Source organism: Channa argus, chromosome 10, assembly GCF_033026475.1.
Source record: "Channa argus isolate prfri chromosome 10, Channa argus male v1.0, whole genome shotgun sequence".
Taxonomy (NCBI): Eukaryota; Metazoa; Chordata; class Actinopteri; order Anabantiformes; family Channidae; genus Channa; species Channa argus.
Window position 1 is genome coordinate 24,883,081 of NC_090206.1, and position 7,822 is coordinate 24,890,902.

A 7,822-nucleotide genomic window follows, 5' to 3' on the forward strand; every position below is an offset into this window, starting at 1 on the left:
TTTTAAGGGCTGTGCATTGTGTGGAGGAGTGTAAAGAGCGAAGCAAAGCTGTTTTCAGAGCAGGGAGAGGGAAGGCTGAGCAGAACAGCAGAGAAATTAGTTTTGTGCTAGCACTAGTTTATGTTGCACACTAACTTTAAGATGCCTAAATCCATAAACATCTTTCTCTCTCCTGTGATAAATAGCCTACCACGCCTTATATTTTGTAAATGCTTATGTTCAATCTAGTTATTAACAATGTGACAAAGGTTCAAGCTCCAGGTTTTGATAAATTTATATTTACCATTAATAAGTAGATGAAAGTAACAACCAACCATTCATAAATATGTCTTCCATGGTTGTTTCTTAAGCATGATGATCATGGAACAGATGGTTACATGATTATGGAACTAAACAAACCAAAAATTACAGGTCAGGAGAGACAGTTTGCTTCACTCCATTATGTGTTTCTTCATTCCGAAAAAAACCCATTTAACTACTGTCCCCACTTTTCAGCACCTCTGTAATCCCAGCTTGAATGTCACGCATTTGTAGTTCACTGGCCAAAACACAAGGTGCCAAATTGGAGCATACTGTGCTATGTTTGTTGAAAATAGAAAGGTCCCCACTTTTATAAATATAAATACTACAAAACTACTAATTAAGCAGAATTAGTACACTTCTCTGTTTGGAAGACTTGCCTTCAAAACTTTTAGAAGTGAATATCTCTACACCGTGGACAGTGCTGATCAGTGAGCCTTTATCACAGGAGGCTTTACCACAATGAAATGAGCATAATTCTTTTTCAAAAACTTGTAGGCTCCTCTGACTCAACATTTTACAGTCAGTTTCTAGAAACTTGTTGGTAGAGAAGATGCACGGTGACAAAGTCCACAACCTAGTGTAAATTCTCACAAGGGTGTAGGCTACACAAGTGGCCTATATGCAATATTACTGGTACCTGAAGCTTCATCTTCCACTTTAATATCTACAGTATTTTAAACTCTTGTCTATGTCTTTTACACTTGTAATATAATCTTTTTTTTTTTTTTTTGTTTAATCTTAAGAGTGCCGGACATTTGGAGACTGGCCATTCTTAAAGTTTAGTAGAAGTGCTGACAACATGTTACATTATTGAGGGGCTAATTCAAATATTTTTCTACTGTTATCTTAATGAAAATTAGTAGAATAAAAAACCCACAAGCTTTTATATTTCTTATGCTGACATGGGCAAAACTGTCATAAACATTAGGTAAATAAATGTCTCCAAATGTATTTAATTTTTTTAATATTACATTTTTTAACAACATTGACCTTTTCCCTTATCACAATGTATATTGATATGCCAGCATAAATATGTAATATAGAATTTAATTTATGTTAATCTATAACTTTGTTTGAAAATTGTATCTGAGAAATAATGGGCCCCATGTTTCAATACCAGAAGTAATATTTTCTATATTTATTCATTACGTTTTTCTGTGGATGCACTGTGATAACTGAAACATGACGAGCTTGAAGATGTGTTGGCAATACAAAAGGAGAAGAAGCTAGTGTGTCAGATGACCTGATGTGCCTCCAGTAATTAATCCAGGGTCCTTGGGATTTTAATTTCCTTCCACATAGCTTTTCTTCTCATCCATACTTGTCCTTGGGCTTACAGAGCCATGACTATCTTTTCTTTGCCATACCAACCCCCATTCCTATTCCACTGTTCCTCCTTTAAACTACTTGGACTCGTATATCGGCGTGTAGGATACGTTTTAAATGCAAAGGTGTGACTCAACGCCTTTGTGTATCCACAACCCTAATGAATGGCATTGAAAGTTGCATAGCTTGCCAGTAAACCTTTTCTCCCCCACACATGAAGTGAGTGGAGCATTTAATTTTCTTTAGTGAAACACTGACCTAATGCTAAATACTGTTCTCCATCTACAGGAACACAAAACTATATAGTTTTCAGCTAATGAAGTTGCAAAACATTGTCAGATAGGACTAGAATTTTTTTTAAAACACTCAGATCGGAGCCCTGGCTGTAATACCTTAAATACATGCCTTTGTTTTTTGTTTTTAAGACTCCCTAATCTGTGGGGGAGGGTATAAGGGCTACAATGTCAGATCTTATTCAGCTGTCACTAAATGCATTTACATGCAGTTAAGTAACTCTGGGACATCAATTTTCTCAGGTAATCAGGATTGGCATTTACATGCACTCAAGAAACCATGAGGGAAAGTGACTTATTTTGACTTCTACGAGGCACTTGGTGTTCATATTTATTGGGCAGTAGGCTCTAAAAATGAGGCAGGATTCCTTTGTTAATGATCTCTCCTTTCACTCCGCCATGTGTTAGTTAGTGCTGATTAGAAACCTGGTGAGGTGTATACATGTCAAAGAGCTTGGCGTTCTTCAACAGAAATCTATCTAAAGAAGTTTTTTAAGAAGTTTTCCCCGTTTACATGAACGTTCCCGAGAACAGCCCGTAAGGTGAAGGGAAAGGTAACACCATCCTGAAACGGGATTTAAACCACTCTGTGACTGGATGTGAATGATGAATATCCTTTTTATCCCGTGTCATTATAAAAGCTTTAGATTGAACCTCTCTTGGCTTCTTTCCTTACCTGTACAGAGATCAAAAATATAATCAGTGTATTATGTTCAGTGTTATGTTTAATGTGCACCACATTTGTGCCGTACTTTAGGTTGTTAGAGCATGTTTAAATGTTTTTCTTAGAGTAATTGGAGTAAAAATTAGATCCTCTTACACTACTTTTGACCGACAGGACAAGCGCATGCATTAGAGTACTTGCTGATACAGGGGACTGATATAAGTACTTAAAAGATTTTCCCTTTTGCATCTACATCCGTGTTTTAACATAGATAAAGACAAAGGCAGGTAAAGGCCAAAAACCTGGTGTGGCTGTTTCTGCAGGTGCTTTGGAACATTGTAGATGTCAGTATTTTACACTAAGCTTGTTAAGTGGACAGTCGAGAGGAGACTGCCCGATAGGCACCCACTGACTGTCCGAGTCTCTGGAATGTAATTTAATATGTCCCCTTTAGGGGTGCTGAAGTGTAACTCCCAAAACTCGCCAGTGGAAACAAAAGCCGTTGAACCAAGAGAGTAAAGTTCAGTTCTTGCTCACCAAGAATTAAGCCTCTCTTGTAGACAACATCACTAATAACATTAGTGTATCCCTGCAAAACATGTTCATAATGGAGTGTAAATAGTTTGATGTTGATATACAGTTTAGGTGACATTTATTGGAAAAATTGTAATAGCATTTAATGGGTTCAGAAAGCTGGATAAAGATTTTATTACAGACTTTTCCCTGGGACTATTAATCTCGTCTGAATGGGACAAATGAATACAGAGCCATAAAAGTGTTTGCTTGTTTGAGAGTATTACTTTACTCAAAATTTCATGTCTTTGCAAGTTGAGGTCGTTAGCATTTTGGCACTGGAGACAGATTAGGAGGAAGAAAAGTTGTCTGAAAACTTTTTGTATGATCTTGTTCAAACACCTACATTATACAAGATACATTATTACACTTTACATCTATAAAGAAAATAAGAGAAATGCGGACACTCATTTAAAGTATTGCCTCATGTAAATAAAGAATCTACATATACTTTTGTGTAGATTATCCACAGTACATGCAGCATAGTGACCAGTATTAAAGACTGTAGTTGCACTGGACATTAATTTTTCATACAAATTCTGCGAATCATGAGAGCAGGAGTCTGTCCCTGGACCACCAGGTGATAAAACTGAAGCTAAATATGTTGCTCTTGGCTCTGAATTAAGTTTCCTTGACTGCTCCTGTCAAGGAATGAAGGTCAGGTCATGATCTGCATTTAAACTGTCGAAATAACTCATCAGATTAACTTTTCTTATTACTGCTTGCTCTCATGGGACCCAGAGGACAAGATGGTGGAATCTTTGGGTGGTGTACTTTTTGTAAATGTGTGTTCTTGCTGGACTGCTGAGAAACTGAAATTTAATTTTGTTCCATTTACAAGTTCTGTCAAAGTTAAAAGAAATTATGACATCTTTGATATTAAACTATTACTAAGGAGTCACTGAGAACACAGCGTCAAAGATTTATTTTTCCCTCTTAGTTTCTTATACACTTTCTTAAACTAAACGGGTGTCTGCAAGTGTGATGGTGTTTTAGAGACTTCTATAAAATTTCAGGATATTTCAAGGTAATTTTAGAAATGTGTTCTTGTATCACACAACCTCCATATCAGTCAGCAGATGGAGTACAAATGTCCAAAAAACTAATTTAAACTATTTTAGTTAACCTTCTGGAGTAATTTTTGTTGTAGATGTTAACTTATATTTTACAGGTCTTTAATTTTAATACTTTGAGTTTACATATTTATGTTGTACATTTATTATTTTGTGGGTTATTTGACAGATAATATTAAATTACTTCATTGGTATATTTTAGATCTTTAGTTATAATAATATAACATATTTTTTATTTGTACTTCTTTATCTTTTTTTTTTTTTTTTTCAATACCCTAATGGAAAAGTAAAACAGTCCTAAAGCACAAAACTACCTTGTAATGTCTTCTGTTTTTGTATATGATTTATTACATATTCCCTCCCCTTACCTGAAATATTCATTTGGATATCGGGGAAACTGAACTAGTTCTTCTTGTTACCTGGAGTAAAGCACGTTTTAACAAGTTAAATTTTAACATATGATATTCGAAGAATTGCATTGTTTTTTGCAATCTGAAACAGGCAATAGACTATACTTTTAATATGCCAGCTGGGCCCCATTTGGTACTGTTGCCTTGGCTCATGTGGTGTAGTGGATGGGAAAAATGTAAAATGCACAGCAGGTACCACTATATTACAAAATCAGTTAGCTGCTGGTTGCCAGGTCGCATTGAAAATGTACCTAGGATGTAGCACAAAATAATAAACCCACTGGTTTACTGTATGTGACATTAAAAATGAAGAACCCATTTTAAATTAATGGAAATTAAAGTCTTATACACAAACAGAATGTCCACTGTGAGAGACCAATTAATTTTGTGTTGAAATGAAGCTGGTTTATGTTCAGACTCAGTAGGACACATTACTGTTTGGGATTGTCTGTGAGGGAGTAGTGGATTGACTAAGCTCGGGTTGAAAGCATGAGAAACTTCAATTCAACTTTATTTATATAGCAGCAATTCAAAGCAAAGTCATCTCAAGGCATTTTGTAAAGATATATTACAGATGTAAAGAAAACCCAACAATTCTCCATTGAGCAAGCCTATAGGCAACAGTGGAGAGCAAAAACTCCCTTTAATGGAAAAAACCTCCAGCAGAACCAGGCTCAGGGTGGGCGGCCATCTGCCTTGACTGTTTGGGGTGAGTGGAAAGTGGAGAGAGAAAAGAAAAGGGCAACAAAAGCAACAAGACATCGTTGGTAGGACCAGTAGCTGCACGCTGGAAACTCACAGATCCAAAGCCAGAGGACACCTACAGAAAGGGACAGAGAGAGGGATACAGAGAAGGAGAAAGACAACTATGGGAGATAAAGACAGAGTTAATGTCATTCACTGGTGTAAATTGTGGGGTTAAAGGAGAGGAGAGAGGGTCAAGAAGAGCATGCAGTGCATCGGGGGGTGGGTCCCCCTGCAGTCTAAGCCTATAGCATCATAACTATAACTAAGTATAAGCTTTATCAAAGAGTCATGTCAAAAATCACTCTCCCATTCCTTGCAGTAGTACTTGAGGACAAAGCTATGCCATCTAGAGTAATGATATAGTTAGACAACATTTTTCTGGGATTTTTAGGCCCAAATACTATGACTTGAGTTTTATCTGAGTTTAGAAGAAGGAAATTGTAGGACATCCAGGCTCATGTTCTTTAGGCATGCTTGAAGTTTGATTAATTTATTTCTATCATCTGGGGCCTTATTGATGATACTAGCACTCTAATAGCTGCAATTTTTTTTGGAAAGAAATTCATGAAGTCATTGCTGCTAAGAGTTAAGGGAAAACTACAGGGTCAACTTGTAGTGGAGTTAAGTTGGCTACTTTCCATTATATTAACAAGTGATGAAGCACATGACGAAAGAATAATTTCTTTAAATTTGTTCACAGCAGTTTCAGATAAGTATCTACTGTAGTGGAATTGTTTTCCACGGAAAGGTTTGTATAGCCACCATAGCAGCCACAGGTAAACGGATCACATTGGCCACAACATGTCCCCATTCTCCTAACAGTTAACACAGCAAGACATGACTTCATATTCTCTATTATGAATCTTTAATCCAGAGAGATTAGTCTTTGTATATGTGCAGTGGGCCGCCCTGTCTCTGTTCAAACTATCAGCTAAGCTTACATTGGTTTCTGAATCTCCTAATTAGTTGTATTTATTTAATTTAAATTGTAAATTGATCAAATAAATTGTTACAGTATTACACACTCAGACCTTTCAAAATGAGTATCCAAAGGTAATTTTTCTCTTCTCCTAAAATAACACTGTCGTTCATCAAGTCATTTTGGGTCAAAATGCGTAGTGACAAATCCCCTTTTTACTGGGTGGCATTAATTGTAAATGAGTTCAAACAGGTCAGAATCTGTCAGGAGGATCAAAGCATCAGTCCTTTACAGAAATGTTATTCAATTTAACTTGCTGAGAGACTGCTGATGACTTGGCTGTCGATATGACAATTTAACATTACTATGATGTAACTGCTGTTTACTGGAACAGTATCAGCCTGCAGGTGAGATTTAAAATCATACACACTGTCATTTGTATATAGTTGTGCACAGACCTGGAATCATTACCTCTGTACTTTTATTTCTAAAATTAAATTGTGGGTAGATGGCACTTTCCCACTGTCTATTCGCAAACTGGATAAACTGTACAGCTTGCAGTGAGAATGTGTACAAGAATTGTACAGCTGGATAAACAATAACGACAACTCCTCTCTATGTAAATACCAATAATCTGAAGAAGATTAGTGATAAGACTTGGGGATTTAAGTGGAGGGTATAAGACACGTACGCAGTTAGATTTCTTCTTTCAGCACTGACAAACTTGTCTTTAGTTATGTACGAATGTACCTGTTATTTAAACTTGGACATAATGCAGTCATTATGTAATCAGCCACTAGGCATTGTTGCACTTTTTGGCAGATTAGCAGAAAATTACCATTTCTTTTTATTTCACCCATAAATAGATTCCCATTTGATTCTCTTTAAACACTTCAATATTGTGATCAATATAATGTAAATAACACATACTTTGAATTAATAAATCTTAGTAGTATATGGTTGAAACTTTGAGTTGAAACCGTCACAAAGGTGATAATTCTACTCTCTGTTAATTATTGAGGTCAAAGTGGGTAGTTGAGTCTTACTGGATCATACATGCATCATAAGAAGAAGTGGTTCTAATGTTTTGGCCATGAATGAATGAGATAGTGAGGTGAACAGTTTTTTTTTCTTTTTTCTTTTGCTCTTAATAAGGTGATTAACGTGTCCCTAATCTATGCGTGATGGAAGGATGCGGACAAGGACCATTCTTTAACAAGGAGGCATCTGATAGGGGGATGCAGAGTTGGTTTGAAAAAATGACCGGCATTCACCAGGCCTTCACTGGGCAATTGTGCAGGCAAGGAAGGTTATAATTCCAGGGCGTGAGGGGTTTTGCGACACTGTCTGCATCAAGCATGAATCTAGCATGAGAGTTGTTAGTATACGGGGCCTCTGTGAGAATGTAGACTTTCAACTCTATGTGCAAATGAAAAATAAATTAAGTTACAGCTCTCATAGTGTGAATCGTATGAAGTTGTAATTATGTTGTATTAATCATTTTTGTATCAATA